At 40.0% G+C, this 20,356-nt stretch overlaps 1 protein-coding gene across 1 annotated transcript in view; it reads right to left on the bottom strand.

The window, feature by feature from the left end:
- Positions 1-541: 541 nt before the first annotated feature.
- Zbed5 (zinc finger BED-type containing 5) overlaps positions 542-20,356 on the bottom strand; it is a 46,296-nt gene continuing 26,481 nt past the window's right edge. The window contains exon 3 of the transcript XR_003735216.2: positions 542-1,322. The gene's annotated coding sequence lies outside the window, so the exon portion shown is untranslated. The remainder of the gene's footprint in view (positions 1,323-20,356) is intronic.

The following is a 20,356-nucleotide window of genomic DNA, read 5'->3' as shown; positions in this document are numbered from 1 at the left end:
TTTAACCCCAGCACTTGAGGCAGAGGCAGGCAGATCTCTGTGAGTTCAAGGCCAGCCTAGTGTACAGAGTGAGTTCAAGGATAGCTAAGGCTATCAAGACAGTGAAACCCTGTCTTGAAAAAAAAATCTTTTCAGTCATACAAATTTGAAGTTTGCATATTTTGAATGTATAAAATTTCAAATACTTGGATTCTAAATGTAACCAAATAGCTTTACATATCTATTTTATTCATTTCTAGTAAGTCTGGGAAACTGCTAAGATCGATCTCTCTCTCTCTCTCTCTCTCTCTCTCTCTCTCCATATATATATATATATATATATTGAGACAGGGTTTCACTGTGTAGTCTTGGCTGTCCTGGAACTTGCTCTGCAGAATGGTGTCCTCAAACTCATAAAGTTCCTCTTGCTGGCTGGGCTGTGGTGGTGCAGGCCTTTGATCCCAGCACTCGGGAGGCAGGCAGATCTCTGTGAATTGAGCCCAGCTTGGTCTACAGAGCGAGATCCAGGACAGGCACCAAAACTACACAGAGAAACCCTGTCTGGGGGTGGGGGTGGGGTGGGGGTTCTTCCGGCCTCTGCTGTAGTTAAGGGTGTGCCCCACCACTGCCTGGCTTTTCACATTGTTTTTAACTAATCATGTCAAGTATCATTTTTGTTTTTTTGAGCCTCTCACCATGTAACTCAGGATGGCCTCATACTTGGTATCTTCCTGCCTCAGCTTCCTAAATGTTTTGTTGTCTGTGCCTGGGATTCCTGCACCACCCACCTCATTGGTTATTATTCCATCACACACTATTCCTGGTGTGTGACTATCATTTGTGCTTAAGAATTTCCTAGTCTTGTATCTGAAGTTCAGAGCTCTTCCTTCTGAATTTCAACATCATACGAACCAGAGAAGCAAACTTGAGCCTTATTTGGTTTGAACTACATAATATTGTTTTAAGCAACTTGACACTGAAATATTAAGAGATTATATGCAAAGAAAAGATTTCCATCTTTTTTTTTTTGAAAAATCTTAAAATATGACCCTGAAATTCCCATATGGCAAGAGTGGCTGAGTAGATTTTTCTCTTGGGATAGGAATGTAATTTAGCAGTAGAGCACTTGCCTACCCTTCCTGAGAGGTTTTAGGTTGATTCTCAGCCATGGACAGATGGGTGTGGGTAGGTGGAAAGGACTTCTCTGTAGTTAATCTGACTTGATCCACTCCTTTCCTGGTGTTCTCTAGCCTGTATAGTCAGTTTGCTGTTTTGAACTGTTCAACAGATTCAGTACATCAGTACTCGATCCTGGGAGTAATTTGTTCTCTTCGGTTTTGAACCTGTAAAGAGAGGAATGACATTTATAGAGCTGTAATGATTAAATGAGAGTATATATGCAAGGGACATAGCATAGTCACCGACATAGAATGTCACATACTGAGTTACGATTTGACTCTGAACTGTCCCTTTCAGGCATGTGATTTGAGCATTTGTTCTCTGGCTAGTGGCACTTTTTGAAGGCTGTGGAGCTGTTTGGAGATTGAACATGACGAGTGAAGTAGGTCACTGGAGGCAAGCCTTTGAAGGTTACACTTACTCCTGGTACTGCTCCCTCTCTTCTCTGCTCCCAGATCTGGTGGTTTCGCCTCACACTCCTTACCTTAGACAAAGCTGTGTGTGCCTGCTACTGTACCCTCCTTGCTTCGATGGACTGAAATCTCTGACGTTTTGTGCTAAAATATTCTTCCCTTCAGGTGTTACTGTAATTTTTGTCACAGGAATAAGACAATTAACACAGAGATGACCATGAACCTATTGGGAGCTGCTTATAGCTTCAAAGTGATGTGTCACCCACAGTCTCTTGCACTTGGTCCCAGCTGTTGATTCTAGACCAGATAATTCTGGGTTTTGGAACCCAGATATCAATAGTATTTAAAGTTCTGATTTTATTTCCAGTGTGTGATCAAGTTTTAACAATCACTACCACAGGGAAGAGGATTATAGAAAATTATATTTGCAGTTCCCAGGAAAGGAAACTGCTCTCTAGAAAGTGGAAATTGACTTTTCCCAAGCAGACATCAGACATTCAAACCCAGGGATCTCAGCTTTTAATTCCTTTATATTCTGGGCTAACCCTACCTCTTCTGCTGGCCTTATTTTTCATCACTCCCAGACATCCTGTCATCTCTTAGGGAGCCAGTTAGACAGGTACTGCTGCCTTTAAAAATTTATTTCTGGGCTGGTAAAATGGCCCAGTGAGTAAAGGTGCTTGCCCCTAAGTCTGAAAATGAGTTTGAGCCCCAGGACCAATTCCTGGAAGTTGTCCTCTGATCTCAACAGGTGCACTGTGGCAGGTACAAGTGACCCACTCATCCCCAAGCATACAAATAGATATAAATGTGTTTTTTTAAATGCTCACACCTAATACTCCACTGCATGCATTTATTTCCCCTACCATCTCATTTTTGAAGCACAGATATAAGTATCAAGCCCTCACTGTTGTATTGCTGTGAAGAGACACCATGACCAAGGCAACTCTTAGAAAAATAAAGCATTTAATTGTGGCCTTGCTTACAGTTTCAGAGGCTTAGTCCATCATGGCAGAGAGCATGGTGGTAGGCAGGTGTGATTCTGGAGAAGTAGCTGAGAGCTACATCCTCATCCACAATGAGAGAGAGGGAGGGAGGAAGAGAGAGAGTGTGTGTCTGGGCTTGCCATGGGCTTTTGAAACATCAAAGCCCACTACCAGTGAAATACTTCCTCTAACAAGGCCATACCTACTAATCCTAATCCTTTCAAATAGTGCCACTCCTTGGTGACTAATCATTTAAATATATGAGCCTATAAGGGCCATTCTTTTTGTTTGTTTGTTTTGCTTTGTTTTGAGACAGGGTTTCTTTGTTTAATGCTGGCTGTCCTGGAACTAGCTTGGTAGTTCAGGCTGGCCTCGAACTCACAGATTCGCCTCCCTCTGCCTTCCAAGTGCTGGGATTAAAAGCGGGTGCTGCCTTGGGAGACAGGTAGGCAGATCTCTGAGAGTGAGGCCAGCCTCATCTACAAGGTGAAGCCTTGTCTCAAGAAATCAAAAAGTGCCGGGTTGTGGTGGAGCACACCTTTAATCCCAGCACTCGGGAGGCAGAGGCAGGTGGATCTCTGTCAGTTCGAGGCCAGCATGGAATACAAAGCGAGATCCAGGACAACACCAAAGCTACACAGAGAAACACTGTCTCGAAAAAAACAAAAAAAAAAAATATGTAATTGGAGGGAGACGCAAAGTTCCAGCTCCAGTAAGTTGCAGAACTTGGCAGTTTGACCACATGGTTCTTGCTTTAGAGTCAAGAATACAAGAAATGGTTTATAGAATCTCCCTCCATGACTAAAGAAAACGACTAAGGCCTGATGTGTGTCATGGGTGTTCTTGCATGGAAGCCTAGAAACACTATTAGGTGAAGCTGTGAAGGTGAACCCAAGATTTCATTGGAGACCCCAAGATGTTAGATGCCAGAGTCATGGGATATCTGCCAAGGCAAGCTGCAGACTGGATGGGAAACCACCGCCCGGCTCCAATTACATTTGTAACATCTTTCTGTTGTCGATGATCCCTTTCTACTGCTTATTGTTTCCTTTATTTTTTTTTTCACAAGCTGGAAACTTAGCAGGTTGGGGTCTTTCTCTCAAGTCACCACTTCCTTTATTCCATTTAGCATCAGGCTTTTCTTTACACTTTTTTTTTTTTTTTACATTTTTTATTACACTTCCTGGTGCTCCTTTTCTCTTTACACTGTACATTTTGTATTCCTCTTTGTCTAGGTTGCTCCTTTTCATTATAGATGAAGTCATGATGAAGTCAATACTAGGCTGTATTGAAATCTCTTGCCATTAGTCCGAAACTCTTCAATTTAGCCTCAGGCTTTTTTTTTTTTTTTTTTTTTTTTTTTTTTTTTTTTTTTAAGCACAATCGCAAAAAGCAGCCACATTCTTCACCAAAATATCAAAAGAATAGTCCCTAGGACATTTACTAATATTTTTCCTCCCTGAAACTTCTTGAGCCAGCCCATAATTTACATTGCTCCCTGCACCACTCTCTCCCATGCTCTTACCAGTATGGCCCATCAAGCCCTGTTTTCATTATTTAACTGCTTTCCTAACCCAAAGTCCCCAAGTCAACATTCCACTAATAAGCAGCCTGGGGAAACCTGTCACAGCAGTAACCCACTCCTGTACCAGCCTCTATCTTAGTCACCGTTCTAGTGCTGTGAAGAGACACCATGATCAAGGCAACTCTTACAAAAGAAAGCATTTAGTTAGGGGCTGGCTTACAGTTCCAGAGGTTTGTCCATTATCATGGCAGAGAGCGCGGTGGCAGGCAGAACTACACCCTGATCTGCAAGCAGAAAGTCTGGGCTTGACGTGGGCTTTTGAAACCTCAAGGCCCACTCCCAGTGACACACTTCTAACAAGTTCATGCCTCATAATCCTAATTCTTTCAAATGGTGACATTCCCCAGTGACTAGGCATTTAAAATATATGAGCCTATACTGGCCATTCTTATTCAAATCACCACACTACCTTTCCTCTAACAGAATAACCTCTGAATTCCTTTCCTTAGTTTGGCATAAAAGGACTTCTGCTTGTTTCAAACTGTTTCCCTATTTCTAGGCATACCCCTCCTTCATTCCTATAGTTAACCTTAATCTAGTCTCATGGTACTCACGTTTTGCTCCATTATACCATGTTCTATATCAATGTTTCTCAACCTTCACAATGCTGTGACCCATTAATACAGCTCCTCATGTTGTAGTGACCCCAAGCCATCAAAATTATTTTTGTTGTTACTTCATAACTGCAGTTTTGCTACTGTTATGAACTGTTATGTAAATACCTGTGTTTCCAATGGTTTTAGGTGACCCCTGTAAAAGGGTCAGTTAACCTCCAGAGGGGTTGTAACCCACAGGTTGAGAACCACTCTTCTATATGATTAAAATTCAGTTTTTATCCATCTAGGAGAGGTTAATGTGTTAATATACTAAGGATTATGCAAGGAGCTTAGGTATAATTACTTTCAAGTGGTTCACAGTGTAGAAAAAAAAAAAAACAAAAAAGAAATATGCCAATCCAGCACTTGGGAGGCAAAGGCAGGCAGATCTCTGAGTTTGAGGCCAGCCTGGTCTACATAATGAGTTCCAGGACAGCCAGCGCTACATACTGAAACTCTGTCTCAGAAATACAAAAAAAAAAAAAAAAAAAAAAAAAAAAAAAAAGAAAAAAAAAAAAGAAAAAATTCTGGTCAGGGAAGGGTTGAAATCCATGCTAAATTGGACAACCAAGAAAAAAATTCTGTAAGATTTTATAGAAGGAATAATAGGAGATAAGTTGTGGACATTCATTCTTCAGTAACAGAGAGATGCTTTGATATTTGACCATGCAGGCAAAGAAAGCTCTTGAACATATCTGTGCTCGGCTCAGTTTTGTTTAACGCTAATAACTTTTCATTGGTGAGTGGATGGTTTTAGGGAAATTACCACTACCACAAAAGCTTTCACTCCAGTTTCTTATATAGCTGACTTTTTTTTTTTCACCCCATAGTTTAGGGTTCAACCTGGATAGCCACCTTTGAAGAAGTTTTACATGAGTTACAGATGTCATTCAGTGACTGCTTAGCATGCTCAAGGCCTTGGGATCAATCCCCAGAGCTGCAGGGGTCAGAATGGTGCTTCCCTTAGTACCCTTTTCTAAGCACTCTGTAATAGTCCCCTCACTTGGAAGTCCTTCTTTTCTGAAATGATTTTCATTCTTAGGTGTTGTCTTCTCATTGCATTAGTATGTAAGCGCAATGACAGTAGGAACCTTGCCTGTCATGTTTATCACTTAAGAGTTTCTTTTTTCAATGACTGGTTTTGGGTGGAGAACAGGTAAAACTTTCTGTACTGAATTAGAGAAACAAGTGAACATTGTGAAGAGGACAGCTGATTTTCTTTTCACTTACTGTGATTCATAATATATTTAGAAAAATTAAAGTTGGAGAATGGATGATACTCATTTGCAAGAAGCATTCCTGAAAATTGATCAAGATTAACTGGCAGCAAGTTAAAGGAGAGCTGCTTCAAGTTGTGTAGGATTCCTACTATTCCTTGTCTCTCCAAAGCAGTAAAAGATACATGAATACAAGTTACTATTATAGGGATAATACCAAATTCTTTCTTGTAGATGTAACCAACCGTCTTATTAAAATAAGAAACACAGAACCAATGTAAAAGAGAAAGCCGAGAGGTCAGAGCTCAGAGCTAAAATCTTACCTCCTGCACTGCTCCAACCTCCCAGAAAGAGAGCTACTTCCTGTGTGTCTGTCTTTAAATAGTCTTTCTGTTCTGCCTTCTCATTGGTTGTAAACCCAAACACATGACTGCCTCGTCACTGCCTGTAAGTACAGCCCTCCAGGTCTTAAAGGCATATGTCTCCAATGCTGGCTGTATCCCTGAATACACAGAGATCTACCTAGCTCTTCTACCAAGTGCTGGGATTAAAGGCGTGTGCTGCCACCGCTGCCGCCACCACCACCACCACCACCACGCTCTTGCTATGGCTCTAATAGCTCAGACCCCTGGGCAACTTTATTTATTAACATACAATGAAAATCACATTTCAGTACAAATAAAATACCACCATACTTTCTCCTCTTTTCCTTTTCTTTTTATATCCTTTGAGAATTTCATACAATGAGTTTTGACCATATTCAACCCTTCCTACAACTACTTTCACATCTACCTCTTCCCTACCCACCCAATTTTGTGTCCTTTTTTTTTTTTTTAAATACCCATTAAGTACATGTATTTATAGATGTGTGGCCCTCCTTTGGAGTATGGGCAAGCTAACAGGGGCAACACTCTCTCTTTGCAGCGGCTGTCATTTGCCTGTAGCTCCTCAGATAGGGCTGGGACTTCATGTCCATCTTCCTTCTTCATTCTAGGATTTGGTCTGGCTTGAGCTTGCACAGGGCTTGTGCATGTTCTCATAACCACTGTGAGTTTATATGTGCAGCTGTCCTATGTGTCTGGAAGCTACTGTTTGTATTCATTCACACCACTGGCTCTTCTACAGTGATCCCTGAGCTTTGGCGGAAGAACAGAATAGATGTTGCATTTAGGGCTGAGCATTCTACAGTGTCTTATTCTGTGCACCTTTGGCCATTTGTGGGTCTTTGTGTTAACCTCCATCTAGTGCAAATAGACGTTTCTCTGGTAAAGGTTGAGAGATGATTAATCTGCATCTCTGTGCCATCATATCCTTTCTTATTTATTGAAAAAGAAAATCACAGCTCAGTTTGGTGGTTCGTGCCTGCCTTTGATTCCATCACTTGAGAGGTCAAGGAAGGAGAATTGCTGCAAGTTTTAAATCAGCCTGGGCTATAGACCTTATCTTAACAGAGTCATTTACAGATAGAAATAATTTATACTTTTTATTTGCAACAATATTAATAATCCATTTTATAATTAAATGTGATCAAAATTTGCTAAAACAATGCAGCTGAAGAACTTTGTCTTAGAAAATAGAAATTAGTGAAATGCAACAGAAAAATTTAATTGCAATAAACCAATTATTTTATTATACTTTGGAGGAAAGTACATCTTATTGGCACAGATTAGGAAGTTGGTTCTCTTTCTTCACAATGTGTGTCCTAGAGATGGAACTCATGAGACTTGGTGGCAAGTACTTTTACCTGCTGAGCCATCTTACAGACTCTGAAGGATGCTTTTGTGTAGACGAATTTTTTAAACTGTCTTATTAAATAAAAAACATGGAGCCAAATATAGGGGTGAAAGCCTTAGAGATCAGGGAAATAGTTATAGCCACCAACCTTACCTCTCCAGCTCTGCAGCTACCAAAAGTGAGCTACTTCCTGTCTACCCACACCTTTACTGGCTTGCTGTTCTGACCTTTCATTGTCTCTTAGCCCAGCTACCTCACTTCCTTGTCACTGCCTGTTTGTACAGACCTCCAGGTCTCTATGGTTGGTACTGGGATTAAAGGCGTGTGTCACCATGCTTGGCTGTTCCCTAGTGTGGCCTTGAACACACAGAGACTCTGCCTGCCACGTGATCGGGATTAAGGGTGTGTGCTATCACTGTCTAACTTTTGTGTTTACTTAATGGCTTGCTATTTCCTCTGATCTCCAGGCAAACTTTATTTATTAACATACAAATAAAATATCACCACACTTTTGTGTGCAGAGGAAATAAATCTTTTGCTGCTAACAGTTGAATGCAAGACCTCAAATATAAGGTTCTGGAATTTTCATTATGGGAGGCATTCTATTATTGACTCAAATTCCTTACTCATTGAACTGTTCAGATTTTTTATTTTTTCATTATTATTTTGTTTTTGTAGTGTCCTTTATTGATTTTAGAATCAAGGTAAGATATGTTCCGACTTTTGGATATAAAGTTAATAAAGACCACTGGAATAAAGGTATAAAACAATAGATACAGGCATCAGGTTTTTTTTTTTTTTCAACTTAATTTTTTTCATCTATAAAATGAAGAAAAATACTTCTTGTGTGCTGTGAATGTAGCTTAGTGCTAGACCACATAGTTAGTATAATCAGATGATTTGGGGCCTGTGAGATGACTCAGTGGGTAAACATGTTTGCCATCAAGCCTCACAAGTTGTGTGTATGCTCACACCCACACCCATACATGAGTGAACACACAAAATGTGATACATTTTTAAAAGATGATTTGCCCTGGTTAAGTGGGATTCATCTTAGAGATGCAAATATCTTTCAACATCCAGACATCTATAAATGTAATATATCACATTAGCAGAATAAAGTAAAACACTGTATGATCATTTAAATAGTCACAGACAGCAAAGGGATTTGACAAAATTTAACATTCATTCTTGACAAAAACCCTCAGCAAATTAGGTATAGAAGCAGCATACACCTCAGCACAATAAACCCACTCACAGGACAACCCACAGTTAACTCACACTCAACAGAAAAAAGTTGAAAGCTTTTCTTCTAATAGCTGCATTGTAATAGAAGTTGGAAACAGAGAAGTTAAGAGAAAGGGAGAAAAAAAATCCACTGATATTGGAAAGGAGGAAGTTAAAATTTCCTTGTTTGGAGACTATGTAGACTTCCATGTAGAAAACGCTAGAGATGCCTCTCGGAGATAAAAGCTTTTAGAATAAAGTAGGATTTTAGGATACAGAAAATAAAAACAAAAACAAAAACAAAACCAGAAAAATCAATAGTTTCTGTGCCCTAATTGTGAGCTATCTGAAAAAGAAAGCAAGAAAATAATCCCATATGGTAGCTTCAGAAAATGTGTTTAGGAATAAATTTAAAGAAGTAAACAATCTCTAAACAAAATTACAAAGCATAAATGGCAGGAATGAGACAAAAAAGAAATGGACAGAGATCACATGCTTGTGGGTTGGAAAAATACTGTTAAGATGCTCATTCTACATAGATTAATCTATAGAGTCAATGCAATCTCTATCAAAATATCAATAACATTCTTTATAGAAATAGAAAAATTCTAAACTTTATATGGAAATAGAAAAGACCCTGAGTAGTCAAAGCAATCTAGAGGTACCATAACAGGACTTCAAAGCTATTTTTATCAAAGCAGCATGCTACTAACATACAAAGAAACAGACCAATGTGATAGAACAGGGAACCTGGAAATAAATTCACAAACTGATAGTCAACTGATTTCAAAAAAGTTGCCAAGAATATCCAGTATAGGGATGGCCTTTTCAATAAATAGTGCAGGGAAAACAGAATATCCACATGATCTAAGAATGAATTGAAACTCTCATTTCATAATCATATATAGAAATCAATTGAAAATGGATTAAAGACTTAAATATAAGTCCAGGAATGATAAAGCTACCAGCAGAAAATATATGCTCTGTGGCACTGGTCTGGTGTCTTAGGTTTTTATTGCTGTGAAGAGACACCATGACCACAGCAACTCCTATAAATAAAAACATTTAATTGAGGTGGCTAGCTTACAGTTTCAGAGGTTCAGTCCATTATCATCAGGATAGGGAGCATAGTGGTATGCAGGGAGATGTGGTACTGGAGCTGAGAGTCTTACATTTTGACTCAGAGGCAATGGGAAGTTGACTGAGACACTGGGCAGTATCCTGAGCATAGGAAACCTCAAAGCTTCCTCCCCCAGTGACATACTTCATCCAATAAGGCCATACCCACTCCAATAAAGTCACATCTCCTAATAGTGCCACTCCCTATGAGATTATGGGGCCAATTACATCCAAACTACCACATCTGGGAATGCTTTCTTTAAATATAGCTCCCAGAGCACAAGCAACCAAAACAATAGGGCATATAGGATTATACCAAACTAAACAGCATAGCTAAAGAAACAGTGAACAGAATGAAGAACTTGTAGGATGAAAGGAAATATTTATAAACCATTCACCTGGTAAGAGGTTTCTGTTCAAAATATACAAAGAATTCAACCCAAAAGCTAGAAAGCAAATAACCTGATTGAAAACCAGGTAAAGTACCTAAATAGGCATATATCAAAAGACACACAAATGGCCAGTAGGTAATATATTAAAAATGTTCAGAGAGAAAATGCAAATTTAAAACACAATGAGATGTACTGCCCCATACTTGCTAGAATACCCATCACAATTGTTAGAGAGGGTATGGCAAAACGTGTACCTTTATATTCTTGGTGGGAATGCAACTTAGTTTGGTTATTAGGGAAAATAGTATGGTGGTTCCACAAAACACTAGATGGCCACATAATCCAGCAGTTCCAATGCTGGGTATATATGCAAAGGAAATAAAGTTAGTGTGTCCAAGAGACAGCTACATTCCCATGTTTATTGCAACATTATTTGGAATAGCCGAGACATGAAATCAACTGAAGCGTCCATTAAATGATAAATGGATGAAGAAAATATTCCTTTCTCCCCCATCTACAACTCTTCCCTGCCTCTAGCCTGCTGGTTTATCCCATTTTATGTTCGCCTTCAAGTGAGCCAATTGCTCAGTATCTGTCTCTCTGTCTCTTTCTCCCAGTCTCTCTACACACACATGTAGAGAGACCACATACACACATATTCTTGGTTCTAGTACTCAGGAAAACTCGAATACAGAGGTTGTTGGGAAGACTATTACAGAAACTGGAATTAATTTTATTCTCGATTTATTCAGAACACTGATAATTTTAAAAGCTATTAATTAAAAAAGATTGCCTACCTGGGGATAGTAATTCATGCTTGTAATCTCCCAGTACTTGTGGAGGCTAACACAGGCAGATCATAAATTCAAAGCTAGTCTGGAATACATAGAAATTCAAAACCAGCCTGGGCTACATGAGACCTTGTTTGAAAAAAATAATGAAAATGTGGTACATAAACACAATGGAATTTTATTCAGCCACAAAGAAAAATGAAGTTATGAACTTTTCAGGCAAGAGGATGGAACTGGAAAATATATTAAGTGAGGTGACCTTGGCTCAGAAAGACTAATAGTTCATGCTCTTTCTCATGCAGATCCTAGCTTCTGAGTTTTATGTATCTGTTTTATGTGGTAGTAAGTGTATATAAAGGACAAGAAGCTGGAAGGGGGCATTGTGGAGAGCTTCAAGAAAGAGGTATAGTAGAACAGATGTCCTATAAAAATGTCTTAAGAAAATTAATGGGGGTGGATATTGGAAATAGAAAAGTTTAAACAGGGATGGACATACTGGGAATGGAAGAGTTTAAGCAGGGATGGATATACTGGGAATAGAAAAGTTTAAGCAGGGATGGATATACTGGGAATAGAAGAGTCTAAGTAGGGATGGATATACTGGAAATAGAAAAGTTTAAGCAGGGATGGATATCCTGGGAATAGAAAAGTTTAAGCAGGGAGATGAGGAGAGGAGATTCAACTCGAACCAAAGATGTTTGGAAAAGCCATTTAAAAAAAAAAAAACCCTGCTATTTAGTAAGGAGAGAGAGAGAGAGAGAGAGAGAGAGAGAGAGAGAGAGAGAGAGAGAGAGAGAGAGAGAGAGCGCTAGGCATGGTGGAATGTGCCTTTAATCCCTGCACTCAGGAGGCAGGTGGATCCCTGGGAGTATGAGGCCAGCCTGGTTTATAGAGTGAGTTCCAGGACAGCTAGGGTTATGTAGATAGACCCTGTCTTAAAACAAATATAACAAAGCAAAACAAAATTATCCAAAACAAAACAAACAAATAATAATAAAAGTTTGAATGGAGGTACTCTGTATGGGTGGATAAAGCTATTCCTAGAGCCACAGGTAAAAATAAAATGAAATACCTGATTGTAGATAATTTTTAAAGTGTAATTACAATGCTTCAAACGATATAGCACTGTTTTTCTGAGTTCTGCACTTTCTTGCAATCAGATCTCAGTATCCATGAAAGGAGACTGTAAAGAGGAACTAGAACTATTCAAGTCTACAGATGATGAAACCAAAGCATGATGAGATCCATGTTTAGGGTCTTGCCCTAAAGTTGCACAAGGCAGGGAGTAGATGCCAGCACAAACTCCCTTGCCAAGTCTTTGAAATTCATTTGCTTCATGCCTCCTGTGCTAGGAATTTCATACTTTGATTCTGATCCATGTTCAGGCAGTGAATCAGAGCTGTGCTTGCTGTATGGTTAGATACTCTCTTTGTTTTTAGTAATTTTGTCACAAATTGAAATATAAATTCAAAGGACCATGTGGTGGTCTGAAGGAGAATGGCCCCCATAGGCTTTTTGATTTGAATATTTGATCACTGGGGAGTGGTACTATTTGAAAAGATTAAGAGGCCTTGTTGTGACACTGGGGGAGGACTTTGAAGTTCCAAAAAGCCCATTACAAACCCAGTGTCTCGCTCTTCCTGCTGCTTGTGCATCCGGATGTAGAACTCTCAGCTCCTTCTCCAGTTCCATGTCTACCTGTGTGCCACCATGCTTCTTACCATGATGACAATGAACTAAACCTCTGAACTGTAAGCCAGCCCCAATTAGATGTTTTCCTTTATAAAAGCTGCTGTGGTCATGGTGTCTCTTCATAGCAATAGGACAGACACTAAGACAGACCACTTTAAGAAAGAGAATTTCAAATATCTGTATTGTATGTTTCCCATGTTTTCATTTTCATATTCTGGTTGCTGAGCATCCTCCAGAAGAGATAATACTTGTAACTATACAAATAAAGATGTCTCTGTTTAGGTGGAAATGATAAAAAAAGAACAAAGAATTGTTCTTTATTTATTTTTTGGCTAATTCACCATATTTTCCTGAAGATCCACTCCCTCCTCTTTTTGACTCTCAGGTGTCATTTATATTAGAACTTCACATTTTGTTTTAGAAAGTGTTCTTTATTATCTTCAGGTGAGAACATTTAAAAAATTTGGCTCTTTTCTGCATGTTTTTACTACTAATCATAAGCCAGTAATAAATCTAGCTAGATCTGGGAAGTAACTGGTGAGAAAAGTCCCTAAGTTAAGTGTAGACATCAATGGTTGATTCTGACACCTTTCTGATTACAGTTGAATTCTCACATCTCATATCAGCCAAAGGGAAAGTGTACATATTGACAAACCACCAACTCAAAAAGCCAGAAGGAGAAAACCAGAAAGATTGGAACCAGCTCAAGATTCAAAGCAAAAGCAAAGATTTTTGAGAACTTGGAGAACTGAGAATTCAGGGAAAGACAGCATGTAGTTTTTCTTTCTTTCTTTCTTTTTTTTTTTTTTTTTTTTTTTTTTTTTGGTTTTTGGTTTTTGGTTTTTTGAGACAGGGTTGTTTCTCTGTGTAGCTTTGCGCCTTTCCTGGAACTCATTCTGTAGCCCAAGCTGGCCTCAAACTCACAGAGATCCGCCTGCCTCTGCTTCCCAAGTGCTGGGATTAAAGGCGTGTGCCGCCACCACCGCCCAGCTAGTTTTTCTTATTCTTAAAAAAAAAAAAAAAAAAAAAAAAAATCAAACTCAGAGCTCACAAGTTGGGTCTAGAAATCCCACCATCTAAGACTGGAAGTACAGGCCAGCTGCCATCCCCACTCAGTACTGACTCAGGTTCTGGGGCTCCAAACTTGCACAGTAAGTGCTTTAACTACTGAGTCATCTCACCATCCCTAGTTTATTTTAATAATAGGAAAAGTTATAGTCTTGACAGTCTCTATTAGATTTAGTCAAGACAGACAAACGGAATCATGCAGACCATGAATGTGAAATGTGCTTCTGTCCTCCTGAGGGAAACAATCTATAAAAGAATGCTAGGGCTATTACAAAAAGGTGTTTTCTACTGGGATAGCAGTATGTGAACAACAGCCAACCAGCTGGCTCAGCAGCTAGGCGTGGGGGCAAACTTTTTAATCCCAGCACTCAGGAGGCAGAGGCAGGTGATCTCTGTAAATTCAGGGCCAGACTAGTCTATATATCAAATTCCAGGAAGGGATGAACTCATAGACCCTTCCTCAAAAATAAATACATGCACACATGTGTGTGTGTGTGTGTGTGTGTGTGTGTGTGAGAGAGAGAGAGAGAGAGAGAGAGAGAGAGAGAGAGAGAGAGAGAGAGAGAGAGTGTCAAGTTAAGGTAAAAATGCTTTTTTGCATGAAAAAGTAAACAGATCTGGTGAGATGGCTTAGCAGGGTAAAATACACACACACACACACACACACACACACACACACACACACACACACAACACACACCAGTAGAACCTGGAATGGTGGCACAAATCTGTAATTCCAGCACCCAGGAGATAGAGGGAGAAGAGTTGCTCTAAGTTTGAGAGCAGCCTGCATCATACAGCAGTTCAAGCCAGCCAAGGCTACTTAGCAAGACCCTGTGTCGAAACAAACCAACAAAAGGATCATCAAGAAAAACAAGCTATTCCTTGCCATTGGCACTATCAATAGAGCAAGCAGTGCTCATGAAAGCTGAGGTTAGTTTTTGTTTCAAATCTATGATCTGCCTAGCACACTGTCTGGATCCTATGGCTAATAAACACTTGCTGAATTGTTACTGTGATATAAGAAGTACTATGAGTCTCTCTCAAGCAAGGTCCTGGGTCAATCCATAATAATAATAAATGCAGATGTTTACCATGTTTCACTCTGTGTTCCAAATATTTCATAAGTGTATACCAATCTTAGGAGGTAGTTGATATTATTTCTTTAATAGACAAGAAGACATAGACACAGAAAAATAAGTAAATGGGTTTCAGAGCTATAAACTAGCTGGGCGGTGGTGGCACACACCTTTAATCCCAGCACTGGGAGGCAGAGGCAGGAGGGTTTCTTTGAGTTCGAGGCCGGCCTGGAGTTCCAGGAAAGGCGCAAAGCTACACAGAGAAACCCTGTCTCGAATCCCCCCCCCCAAAAAAAAAAGCTATAAACTATACTACCACATTTCTAAATTAGAAAAAAGAACCCTGGGGTAACTAGCTACATTAAACAGGAGTTGACTACCTGTTTGGCCCAAGAACAAGGATGTCTGCTAGCCATAGAATGGAGTGACTCATTCCCTCATACAGCTTGGGTAGTGGGTAACAGAGCAGTGGATTTCAGAGGGTCATCAATCCTTGGGCTACTATTAAGGAGATTGCAGAGAGCCAAAGTGAGGGAAGCAAGGAGAAGGAGGATGAAGAAGAGTGGAAGGAGGAAAGAGAGGAAAACAGAAAGAGTTAAGTCAAGGACAAAACTTGGCAAGGAGGATGGGGTAAATAACAGATGGCTCCAGAGAATCAAGTTGACCTTTTAGTAGTGGCAGCATGCTTAAACTTAGAATTTTAATATTTCTCCCTAATTCTTAAAATCTGACAAGTAGTAATGATCATGGCTAAGAAAATGTCTGCTATGGGGTGTGAAATGTGCTTCCCTGGACCAATTTATATGCTGAAGTTTTAATTCCCCAGGTGACAGTTTAAGAAGTAAGGCCTTTGGGAGGTGATTAGATCAAGAGGGGAGATCCCTTATTAATATGGTAAGTGCTCTGATGAAGGACCAAGGGAGCTTGTTTTGCTTCTTCATCATAGACACAAAGAGGAGAACCACCTATGAATCAGAAGCAGGGCCCTTACCTGACACTGGATCTGCTGGGACTTTGGTTTTGGACTTCCCAACCTCCAGATTAAGAAAAAAAAAATTTGCTATAGTTAAAAAATTGCCCAGTGAATGGTAATGTTATACCCACCCAAGTGGACTAATATACTTTTAAATCAATCTTTTCTAAAAATATATTCAAGTGGTATATGAAATTTAGTTTAACTTAATGAATTTAAAATTTTTGTTTGGCATGTTTCTAAAATGGAGGCAATCAAGAAGAAACGGTCTTGGTTAGATTAAAGTATTTTTTTTCTTTTCTTTCTGATTAACTCAAGAGGTTTGCCTTGCCAGCTCTCTTGGTTCAACCATTACAGAGAGAGTCAAAGAAAGACAGTGTCTTAGTTAGGGTTTCTATTGCTGTGAAGAGACACAATGACCATGGCAACTCTTATAAAGGAAAACATTTCATTGCAGTGGCAGCTTACAGTTCAGAGGTTCAGTCTATTATCATCATGGCAAAGAGTATGGCAGCATGCAACCAGACATGGTACTGGCTACATCTTCATCAGAAGGCAACAGGAAGTGAACTCAAGCAATGGGGGTTTGGGCATATATGAGACCTCAAGCCCACCCCCACAGTGACATACTTCCTCCAACAAGGCCACACCTACTTCAACAAAGCCATACCTCCTAACAATGCCACTCCTTATGAGATTATGGGGGCCAATTACACTCAAACTACCACATTCTACTCCCTGGCCCCCATAAGCTTGTAACAATATCAATGCAAAATGTATTTAGTACAACTTCAAAAGTCCCCATAATCTATCACAGTCTCAACAATGTTTTAAAGTCCAAAGCTTAAAGTCTCTTCTGGGATTCATGTAATCCCTTAACTGTAATCCCCTGTAAAATCAAAATAAAAAAACAGATCACATACTTCCAACATATAATGACACAGGATATACATTACTATTCCAAATGCAGGGAAGGGAGTATATTGGGGGAAAATACAGGACAAAAAGCAAGACTGAAAACCAGCTGGGCAAACTCCAAACTCTGCATCTCCGTGTCTGATGTCAAAACACTCTTCAGACCCCCAACTCTGTTCATCTTTGTTGACTGCAACACACTTCTTCCTCTTGGGCTGGCTCCACTCCCTGTTAACAGTTCTCCTCAGCAGGTATCCCATCTCTAACATCTTGGGGTCTCCAAAGCAATCTAGGCTTCACCTTTACAGCTTCACAGAATGGCCTCTCTAGGCCTCCATGCAGGGGCACCCCTGACACATGTCTGGCCTCAGTGGCTTTCCTTAGGTGTGGAGGCAAATTCCATAACCTGTTTCTTCTATCCTTAACTCTAAAGCCAGAACCATGTGACTGAAGCTGCCAAGTTCTGCTGCTTGCCATGGCTAGAATATGGCCCCCTTGTTCAATTACATCTTCACCAGCTTTCTGATTTTGATGGTTACATTCACTGCCTAAGTCTGGCTGTCCTTGGACTTGCTCTGTGGACCAGGCTGGCCTTAAACTCAGAGATCCACCAGACTTTGCCTCTGGGGTGCTGGGATTAAAGGCATGTACCACCACTTCTGGCTCTAAACTTTTAATTCCTTTTCACAGTTGGAAATTTAGCTGGGTAGGATCTTGCCCTGAGGTCACCATTCCCTTCATTCAATTTCTTAATCCATTTGTCTCCTTAAACACAGGATTTAGCTCTATTCCATTTCCTGGTGGCCCTTTTCCCAATCTGTATTTTTATTTGCGCAGCTTGCGTTTTTTCATTATAAATCTTCATCAGAGTCATTACTAATAATCACATGATAGAGTCTATACTAGGCTGCTTTGAGATTTCCTCTGCCCAGTGGAATTAATCCAAAACTCTTCACTTTAGCTTCAGGCAGACTTTTCAGACAAGGACAAAAGCAGCCACATTCTTCACCAAAATATTACAAGACCAGTCTCTAGGCCACATACTAACACTTTTCTCCTCTGAAACCTCTTGATCCCCACAGTTTAAAATCACTCTCAGCACCACTATCTTCCATGCTCCTACTAGTATGGCCCATTAAGCAATGCTTAAAGCATTCCACTGCTTTCCTGACCCAAAGTACCAAAGTCTAAATTCCTCCAAACAAAAGACATGGTCCAATTTATCACATCAATACCCTACTCTTGGTATCAACTTCTGTCTTAGTTAGGATTTCTATTACTGTGAAGAGATACCAGACCATGGCAACTCTTATAAAGGGAAACATTTAAATGTGGTAGAGGCTTACAGTTTAGAGGTTTAGTCCATTATCATGGCAGGGAGCATGGCAGTATACAGGCACACATGGTGCTGGCTACATCTTCATCAGAAGGCAACAGGAAGTGGACTAAAGCACTGGGTGTGGTTTGGGCATATATGAGACCTCAAAGCCCACCTCTACAGTGACATACTTCCTCCAACAAGGCCAGACCTGCTCCAACAAAGCCACATCTCCTAATAGTGCCATCCCCTATGAGATTATGAGACCTGATTACATTCAAACTACCATAGATAGGCTTCTTTTTTTTGTATAATTTATTTATTTTTATGTGCATTGCTGTTTTGTCTGCATATAGACCCCCTGGAACTGGAGTTTCAGACAGTAATGAGCTACCATGTGGGAGCTAGGAATTGAACCTGGGAGAGTAGCCAATACTCTTAACTGCTGAGCCATCTCCCCAGACCCAAAGATAGGGCATAGGAGAAAGGCATTAAAAAAAAGGCTTATTTTCTTTTATGTGCACTAGTTATTCCCCAGGACTCATATACTGGAACCTCAGAGAACAAAGGGGTAAGAAGTACTAGTCTAGGAAAGTGCCATAGTCAGGAGGGCTGTGGAGCAGATCTCATGACCCTAAAACATTAATCAGCATGTGTTAAAACAGGAAGTCACATTTTAAAGATTTAAATTTTCTTGTTTGTACTTTCTGTTGAATTTCCTTCTGGAGTCCATTATGTTTTAATAACTCATTTTGTGTAGAAAAGTTCAATTGCACTAAAAATGTGATATAAATTGTTATTTACTAGTATGTATCTGAAAGAAATTTGAGACAGTACTGTATGCATCCAATAATAACTACTGAATGTCTGCCATGTGCTGGCACTGTGTGAGATGCTGGGGATGGAATAATGAAGGTAGGCAGAAGTCATCTCTGCCTTCATGTTAACTAGAAGTTCCTTGGAAGAAAGACAACTGACAAAGAAACTGAAGTGTGATGTGTTATAAAACAGGAAGTCCAGGGTACTAGGGTATTAGGGGATAGAGAAGCTGGAGAAATGGAAACAGGTTCTCTGGCCATTAGGAGAGAGAGTAGCTAAAAACAAGCAAACAAGAAACTTGCAAAGAAATCAAAAGCCAACATAAAAACCTGGGTTGGTCAAGAATGGGTCATAATAGATGAAGACCCATGAAACCAAGATTTGATTTACTTGACGAGGTTGAATAGGTGAGGGTCCTATTTTTCTTTCTGGGCCTTCTGTCTAGAGAATAGGAACATTCTGAAGAAGTTGGTCTATTATCTTTATAGATTAATACTGTGAAACATGAGCTAGCAAGATGGGTCACTGGTAAAAGTGCTTGCTGTGCGAAGCTGACAACCTGAGTTTCATCCCCAGAAACCATGGGAGAAGAGAAGTGACTCCTGAGAGTCTGCTGTAGAACATGCAAACCCACAATCACACACAACAGTAAGTAAAAATAAAAACTGTTAGGTGCAATAAGCATACAGAATGTGAGAAGTGTGGTTTACTATTTCCCAAATTGCTGTTAGTCTTCTGGGAGAAACATTGTATAAACATAAAATTAGTCGGGCGGTGGTGGCGCACACCTTTAATCCCAGCACTTGGGAGGCAGAGGCAGGCAGATCTCTGTGAGTTCGTGGCCAGCCTGGACTACAGAGTGAGATCCAGGAAAGGCACAAAGCTACACAGAGAAACCCTGTCTTGAAAAACAAAACAAAAAACATACAAACAAAAAACCAAAAAAAAAAAAAAACCCAAAAAACATAAAATTAAAGAAACCTAGGCCGACCTAGTTTAGCAGGGAGTATGAAGGCCAACCTTGTCTAAAGGGAGTGTGGAGGCTGACCTTGTCTAAAGGGAGTGTAGAGGGTGACCTTGTCTAAAGGGAATGTGGAGGCTGACTCTGTCTAAAGGGAATGTGGAGGCTGACCTTGTCTAAAGGGAGTTGTGAGGCTGACCTTGTCTAACAGGGAGTATGGTTATATGGAAGAGTTTTTGTTTCAGACAAGGTCTCTTTGTAAGTGCTAAGCTCAAGGTACTGTTCTGCCATCATCCACATAGCTAGGACTGTT

The sequence above is a fragment of the Peromyscus leucopus genome, chromosome 1 (assembly GCF_004664715.2).
Source record: "Peromyscus leucopus breed LL Stock chromosome 1, UCI_PerLeu_2.1, whole genome shotgun sequence".
NCBI lineage: Eukaryota > Metazoa > Chordata > Mammalia > Rodentia > Cricetidae > Peromyscus > Peromyscus leucopus.
Note: the sequence above shows the minus strand (reverse complement) of the source record. Positions and strands in the feature narration are given on the sequence as shown.